Source organism: Manacus vitellinus, unplaced genomic scaffold, assembly GCF_001715985.3.
Source record: "Manacus vitellinus isolate BGI_N305 unplaced genomic scaffold, ASM171598v3 scaffold_53_pilon, whole genome shotgun sequence".
In the NCBI taxonomy this organism is placed as follows: Eukaryota; Metazoa; Chordata; class Aves; order Passeriformes; family Pipridae; genus Manacus; species Manacus vitellinus.
Window position 1 is genome coordinate 3,320,337 of NW_021940637.1, and position 8,544 is coordinate 3,328,880.

The window sequence follows — 8,544 nt, forward strand, 5'->3', positions numbered from 1 at the left end:
CTCCTCACCTGTCAGGGAGGTTACCTGGCAAGCTGCCTTTGTCCCCTCAGAAGAAAAGGAGTGTCCAGTTTTTCCTTATTGTACCCAAAAAGGTGCCAGGCTATCTGCAGTTTACCTTGGAGCTTTCAATTTAAGCACCAGGGAGGTTGTGTTAAAATGCAGGAAGGATTTTGAGCTAATGGGAATAATTATATCTTACAAGCTTAAAATGGCAAAATTCAAACCAGTACAGGAGCTCCAGGGACCAAAGAATGCCCAGGCCACGGAGCAGGTAGTGGAAAAATTATCATACTAAAAGTATTTGGGGAAGCACCAGTAAGTGGTTTCCATTTGCATTGGGATTTGCTGAACACCACAAAATAAAGAAGCTAGTGCTACTCTGCAGCTTTTGGCATGGTGGCTGGTGAAGCTGGTGCTGGATGTGCACCAGCAGAACAGGAGGCATCAGGCAGGCTGCAAGGAGGGCTCATTCTGCCTTTGTGGGGAGGTGTTGGGGCTCTTTGGGGCTCTCCTCTACTTTCTTCCTTGACTCTGCCTTACTAATATAAATAAAATTTGGCTTCCCTCCTCCTTTGTAAATATTCCATAGCAAGTGGTCTGGTTGCATCAGTAGCAATGTAGCTTGACTGTTGATGGGCTGGAAAACAGATGAAACCCTGCCACACGTCTATCTTTTTATTGAGACAAAACGTTCATTTTGATGTAGCAGTTCTGTGCTGTTGCCAGATGCTGAAGGTACTTGAGGGAGATGTTGACAAGTGGATAATTGTCAGCAGAACTAAAACAGACACTTTGTTTACAGTTGAGCATGATTAATTGAGAGTAAATAAAACAACAGCTCTGTTCATAAACTCTCTCAGCAGCTCAAGTTCAAAAGCAGGCATCGTGCTCCAGAAAGGAAGGCGCTGAACCTGCTCGTACACAGGGGTCAGGAACTGAGCTCTGTAATGAGAACACACAGTGCAGAGTGGGGCATCACCCTCTAGGGTTCAAGCCAAGTGGTTTCCTGCTTACTTTTTCTCTCTGCTGGTTTCTTTTCTTTTTCTTTTCTAATTTTGGCTTACGTGGCTGGATCACAAAGGCTTGTGGATGACACATTAATTCGGAAAAAAGACTCGTGCATCTGAATGCTGGATGCAGTTGACATGTTTAGGTAAAATGATGTGAGAAAAGTGGACTTGAAAACTTCATCAACAGTAAAATACTAAGTGGTGCAGCAGTCTGTCTTCCCACATTGCAACTTAAGGTTTATTTAGAATATTATAGAGGTGTTTAAGAAAAGACTGTATGTGGCACTTAGTGCCATGGTCTGGTTGGCACAATGGTGTTCAGTCATAGGTTGGACTTGATGATCTCAGAGGTCTTTTTCCAACCTGGTTGATTTTGTGATTTCATGCTATAAAACAGGAGTGAGCAGACAAATTAGTGCAGGTGGTCAGTAAACACCAGGTGTACACTGTGTTGTTTTTTTTAAATCAAGGTATGTTTCTTTTTGTATCTCATGTGTAGTATTTACCCAGAGTTGTACAGGAGGTGGCATAGTCAGTACCCAAGTGATATTTATGCTGCTCAGACTAGACAGATGCTGCAGCTCAACTGGAGAGTGGGAGGGGAAATAGCACTTACCAATCCACAGTTGCCCAAATGTGTTGTTTGTGCACATCTTTTTCAAAATTATCATTTCCCCTCTCTCCTTTGTTCTTTGATCCACTCTGAAGCCGCTTCTTGTGAATTATTCTTTCTTTAATGGACAGGAGCCCTACTAAGAGGCTGTTGTAGCAGCTGGCCCAGCCTCCCCAGTGTATAGCATACTTTTAAGCAAAGTTATGAGCCTGTTAATCTGTACTCAAACTTTCTGCATAGCTCCTGGCCTCGGGTGACTGGTAGTTTAAGAGCAGCATATCTGTGTGTACCTGTTGCCAAGGGGCACTGAGGTGGCTGTGAGTGGCTGGCAGCTGCTCACAGCCTGCAGAGAGACGTGTTTGCTCTGTCAGGACTGAAGGAGAGGGAACATCTCTGACCAGTGACTGTTGTGTTTCTCCTTTAGTCAGCTTGCTGCAGCAGGCAGGTGCTTTCTTTCTTTTTCCTGTTTTTTTTTCGTTTTCTGTGCTAACTCTATCCTACTGCCACTGACTTCAGCTGGAGGGGGCCTGGTGACAGCAGCCTGTGCCAACTGCCAAGTCAGGCCCACAGTTCAAAGATGCAGCTCCTGGTGGTTGTGTTACAAATGGTCCTTGAGGAGTGATTGGGTGCCACTCATCCAGCACAGCTGTATCCACTTTGAGGGAAGGGAAGACTCTCAGGAATTCCTAAGAGGTTTCACAGTAACATACATTTATCTGGCTTTTCAACGGTCAAGTAACATTAGGTTATTATTTTGCACTCTGAGGGCCTGTCATGCCACCAGCCTCCTGTGCAGGGAGGTCATTAGCACTGCTGGGTGCTGCTGGTACAGTATGTGGTGGTGATGTGGCTCCATCATCCCTGGACAGTGGACCTGATGTTTCTACCATTGCACCTCCTGCTCACTGGCTACTGAGCTCCTGTTCATGTGAGACCCTGGCTCTTGGAACCATGACTATGGATATTTATTCTAATTGTCAATAACTTGTCAGCTGGATTATTAACTATCTTATATAGTTTACACCATCAGAGCCAAGATGATTGCTCTTATTTTTGCTTTGAAGCCTCCTGTATCCTCAGCATTTCTTGAGTTCCTTCCAAAACCTTTCCCCTTTGCTTTATCAGTGATCAAAACTTTGCTCATCCCTCATCCAGAGTGTGTCTCCTCCTCTGGAGCATATGCTTGTCTGAGCTGCAGCAGTTGTTGCCTGGCTGTGCAGCTCAGCAGTGCCCCAGGATGCTCCCCAAAGGCTGAGCACTTCAAAGGAGCAGCTGCAGGCTCAGAGCAGCCAGAGCACAGGCGCTCGCGGTGCTCCGAGCCCCAAAGGGGGCTGCTGGCATGGATGTAAGAGGAAAAGCTCCTTTCAAGGAGCAGCTTTGGAGTTTCCTTCTGTAGGGGAGCACTGGGCACTTCAGGGACAAGGCAGCAAGCCAGGATCCTCTGTGCAGATTGTGAAGATCTTCCCAGAAGCTAGAGCAGCTGTGTGGCAACTCCTGGGTGAGTCAAAGCACCAAGGGGGAGCGTGGGGGGTAGGGCAGTCATTTCCCTTGTGGGCAGGTAGGATCACTGTCTGTCCTTCTGCTGGTGAGCTTTCATTCCCCAGGTTACCGCTGTCTTATACTGACCTTAAGTCCACTGTGTCACTTGTTTGGATGGGGGCAGTGTCAGCTCTCCAAAACAGAAGGCCCTGCTTATTTGTGAGACAGAAGGGAAAAAAGTGTTTTCCATACTTTGATGTCAACTTTGCATTTTCACTCAAACATCTGGTCAAGAACTTTCAGATGGAAAAGACTCCTGAGATAATGTCCATCTGAGCCTGACTTACCTAGCACCTTTAAAGGATAAGTCCTCTAGTGGAGCCACACAACTTAAAAAGTAGACCCAAAGGCAGGAGGTTCTGCTTCAGTTGGCACTGGTGGAACTGGTGTATTTTACAATTGGTAATGATCATGTGAATTGTGACTTCTGAATGAGGGCACAAGGGCTGTGATGCTTGGACCTATAGGAATATCTGTCAAAAATCACTATAAATATTATTGACTCTGTAGTCTAGAAAAAATCTTGAGAAGTCTAAATGACTCTGATAATTCGTAGTCAAAACTCCAGGCCTCTTTGGGGAAGACAATGTACCATCTCATGCCTTTCTTCTCTTCACAGAGCTTTCAGCTGGTGTGGCCTGGCAGCTCTGGATTTAAGAGGTGGTGTGAACTGAATGCTCTGGTCTGACTGGCCCAGGAGGTGGGCCTGGCTGTCTGGCTGCCGTGTCAGCACAGTGCCCTGGGGCGTTAAGGGAATAAGCTGCAGTGGATGTAGAATATCCTTTCCTCATGGTCAAAAGTTGTCACTAGTGGATCCTGAAGTCAGTCCTGCTCTGGGCACAAACCTCAAGGCAACCAGTCATTTGCTGCTTCATTATCTTGAAAGACCTTGAGATGGAGTCAAAATTGAAAGAAGGAGCCAGACCTATGAAGGTGAATGTTTGCAGCTGACAGAAGTGGACACATGCTGGTAAATCATCTGCTGGGATTTGTTGTAGGTAGCTGGGGAAGTCTAAACCTTCATGTTTAGACTGTGAATGCCATGTGCATGATCTCCTTTATGTGCATATGCAGTCCAATTAAATAGTTGCATGGGTATTAAAGTCTATTTAAGTCTGTTTATCTTATTATGTACTCTTTGGGAAGAGACTGTCTTATTATCCATTAGATATTTTCTTCTGAAAAAAAGAACACCTCTTAATAGGTGTCTGTAGATGGAAATCCTGAGAGATCCAGCATTTCTCTGTCTGCACTCCGTGTGAAATTTGTATATGCATTTGCAAAGCAGAACTTTGTTTAACTTTGCTGTCATTAATGGTCAGAGATGCCGTGGCACCAGCACTCCATGAGTCAATTAAACATAAAACATTGTAGCAGGATTATTGGCAAGTATTGAATGCCTGAGAATAGATGTGGGCAGGAAGGGGCACAGAATTGCTGTGTACTTAGCGTGTATAATGCCGCTTGCTCGATTTGTTCCTGGCTATTCATAGCAGAGTATATTTTCTCTTTTTAATTGCACGAGATGACAAGACCTTTTAATTAAGGTGGCATCTATAGTATTCATATACTGCAAAACCCACAAATGACTAAAACTTAATAGCATCATAAAAACTATGGTTAAAGCTTTTACCAACACTGCCATCACAGCAAAAGGTTTTAAATCAACTACATCAGCAGTGAACTTAAGCCTACACAGAGGCTACTGACTCAGAGAGCAGTAACTGATTTCTTTTCATACAGAAATCGTGGGTTTGTTGTGGTTGTAGTTGTGAAACTGGTAAAAGGGTCTTGTCTCCTCAGTTGTATCTGCCCTCCCACGTTGAATGTCTGCCACTTCTGTAACATCCTGTGTGCAGCAGAAGATACTGCTGGGGAAAGGAGATAAAGCTCAAAAGTTTCCTGCAGGCTTCAGGGGGACAGCAGGGCAGGGAGTGAGGGGGTTGCATGTGGAGAGATGTGTGGAAGCAGGAGGACAGCATGAGATGCTGTGGGAGCAGAGCAGAGCAAGAACCTCAGTGCTGCTCATCTCTGACACAACCCACTGTGTCACCCCGAGAACCACATCCCCCTGTTCAGAGATCACTGCTGTAACAACTGACAAGCAAAGGCTGGAAGGGTGTCTGCACAGGCATCTGTTTTGTGTCTTCCCCTTTTCCTTACAATGACAGTCTCCCGTTTGCTGGGCTGGTATTTGTGGTGGGGATGCTCCCTCACCCTTCATTTCATAGAGGCCACACTGTGGCACCCCAGGAACCTCTCAGAGGTGCATCCCACTGCTGAGGTGAGGTGCAGGTCAGCTGAACACTGACAGCTTTTGCCTCAGTAACCCTGGTAAAAACAGGAATGGATCTTGGTTACTTTTGTAAAGGGGTAGCCTTTTTTTTCTTTCTTTTCTCGTGGAATGTAAAGGAACATTATGCAAATGCTTAAGGTACAGTCTTATTTTTGGCCAGAGATTTTGTGTTTCTCATCACCTTTGTGTATATGTAACAGTTACTGCAGGGGGCTTTTGCAGGCATTTCTTTTTTTTCATGGAATTAGATCTTTAACAGTTTGAGTTTAATCATAATGTCATGATGCTCAGGGTTCCTTGAGCACCTTCTATCGATTAAGAAATAAACCAGTTTGTATAATCCAACGTTTCCCTTGGGGTTAGTTCAGAAAGCAACATGATTTTTACTTTACTGCTAAAAATACTGCGTTGTTTACCAGATGAGTATTTAAATAATTTAAAGATGCTATTCTAAAGAGAGACCTTGTTAGAGAGAAAAGTGCTTTATCATGAGAACCTCTGGCAAAAGAGAGGAGGGCAGAGTAAACAGGAAAAGAAGAAGGAACCATAGGATGCATTAACATTTAGCAACACTAAAATGAATTGTCTTAATCATGTCTGGTTTGATATTAGGGAATTATGCTAATTGAGTGTATCTTCTCTATGGTCAGGTTTTGAGTGCTGATTTGTAACTGGTGGGTGTGGAAGCAGTCACTTGAGATTGTTCATGCAAAGCTCTGTGACCACTGGAATTGTTCAGCTGGCCAGAACCCTTGATTCTTCAGTCCCCTTTCTCCAGCAATTAGCTGAGCAGGCTGATGAGTCTGCAGTCCTTCTAGTGGCATTTTCTACGCTGGCATGTTTGGCCTGGGTTTCATGGCACAGGACAAGCTGTGTATCCTCCTCTTCCAGCCCTTCACCTCAACTATCCACTTATTGCTCTGCTTTCTGTTCCCTGGGAACCTGCAAAGCCTTTCCTCAGCATGTGTCTGGCTCATGCAGCAAAAGGGCTGGAATTGGGACCACCAGCATTTCTGACAGATGTTGTTTAGCTCCAAAAACACAAGGGATCAAAAGTAACATAAAGCTGTTAGAGCTGATCTTCAAGTCCTTTGGTCCTCAGAAGATCCTTTGTTAATGAGATGGGGCACAGAGACAGCCTGGTGTTAAAGCAATACTCTTGAATACAGACAAAATATCTAAGTTTTGGAGCCTGTGAATTGATGCTTATCAAAAAATCTGCACCAAGCTCCAAGAACACAAGGTAGAGCTCGTCTGACATGTTCTGCAGATGCTCCCCAGACCATTTTACCCCTGAACAAATGTCTGTCAATGTTCACCTGTGGAGTGAATGGTCTTCACCTTTGCACTCATCAGACTGCCACGTGCAGATCATCACTCTTTACAAGAGGAATCATTGAAATGGGGCATTGAAAGAGTGGGATGAAAACATGACAATGGATTTTCATGAAATGTGACTGCTTATTTGAGTCCCAAGTCACAAATGGAACTCGAATTGGGCTTACTCAGTTCATCTCTTCAATAACTTGCAAAGAAATGCTTAAATTTAATCCTAGAGATGAAAACATCTGGTAAATGCTGTCTTAAATGGAGTTAAGCCTTTAAATATTCTTTGTGAATTTTCACATTGTTTAGGAGTTTCCTTTTTCTGCACTAAGAGAAAAAAATACAGCCAGAAACAGAAGTTTGGCTGTAACTGTGAGGATCTGAGAACAGGCAGGGCAAGATTTGTCAGTGGGGGTTGTTACTTTATTGGGCTATTTGGTACCAACGGAAAATGTAGATAAGGTTTTAGTCCCACAATAATTCCCCTGTAAACGGCATGCTCGTTTTATATTTCTGTACTCAGCACAGTAGCACAGCTTATTCTCACCTGAGTGTCAACACTTGGAAAATAACATTGATCACATTACAGAAGCTTTGGAAAGTTGTCATGTTGAGGAAGGGTCAGTTCCTCTAAAACAGTCCAGTGTCAAGTGCCCAGAGAGTTTGAAAACATGATAATGTGATAAAACATGATAAACCAGTGATATTGGTTCCTATTCTAGCTGATCCTGTGTGCTTTAAGCAATGAGAATTGCAGCCTCAACAATGTTTTTAGGGCTTCCAGTATTTGCAGTTTTAGTCAGACCTGGTGGGTGTTTGGTATCAGTCAGGATTCAGGGATTTATGGGAATTTTGTAAGCAAACTTTATGTATGTAGCAGCTGTAATAAGCATGTTTTTACAAGCTGCAAATAAAAAAAATAAGAAAACTTATTTAGAGGTTTGCTGATTTGTTTTGGGCTTTTTTTATGGTTACTAGAGATGTTACTGTTTTGAGACATTTGCTTAATAGAAAGAGAACAACAAAATAGGAGTGTTCAGTAATGTCAGTGGCACTCTCAAGCTGACAGCTTTACAAGTAGACAAGTCCTTAAATGTCCATATTTTTAAAGGGGGGAAATAAATTCTATTTGAGTATTTACCCTTCCTGAAGAGCAGATATGGATCCAAATAGAAAAATAATTTCCAAATATTTCAGATGGAGTTCGGACAAAACAAAGAACGAGATCAAAGGAAAACTGAAAATATAGGCTACCTCTGATGCTTGCTCTGTCACTCTAAAATCAGGTGAGTTGACAGAACCTCTTGAAGATTGAACTTTAATTACCTGCTTCTGATGATGGGCTGTGGAAACAAGGAACAGAAAGTGCTGTGGTCTGACCCTGCACATTAGTGTTTGTGTTCTCAGGCTTTGTGAGCATGGATATTTCTCTTTTCTGTCCCAGTGTCTGCTGCTCTGTCCCTCTCACTGCCTGTTCAAGACGCAATTAGAGACACCTGAGCAGGAGCAGAGTGAACTCTGCAGGTGTCACAGGGGGTGCTGTGGGAGCCAGTGTGTGGGAAAACACCAAAATGAAAAGAAATGTGAAGTCTGTGGGACCTTGAGGTATCAGAGGCCTCTGAAAGCAGGTGGAGTCGTGGTGTGTGCTCAGCACTGGGGGCAGGAGCCCTGTGCTGGTTTAAAAGTTAACCAGCAGGGGGAATGAACCCAACTCAAAGGAGAGATTATAAGTCAGAATAACAATTTATTAAAATAATACA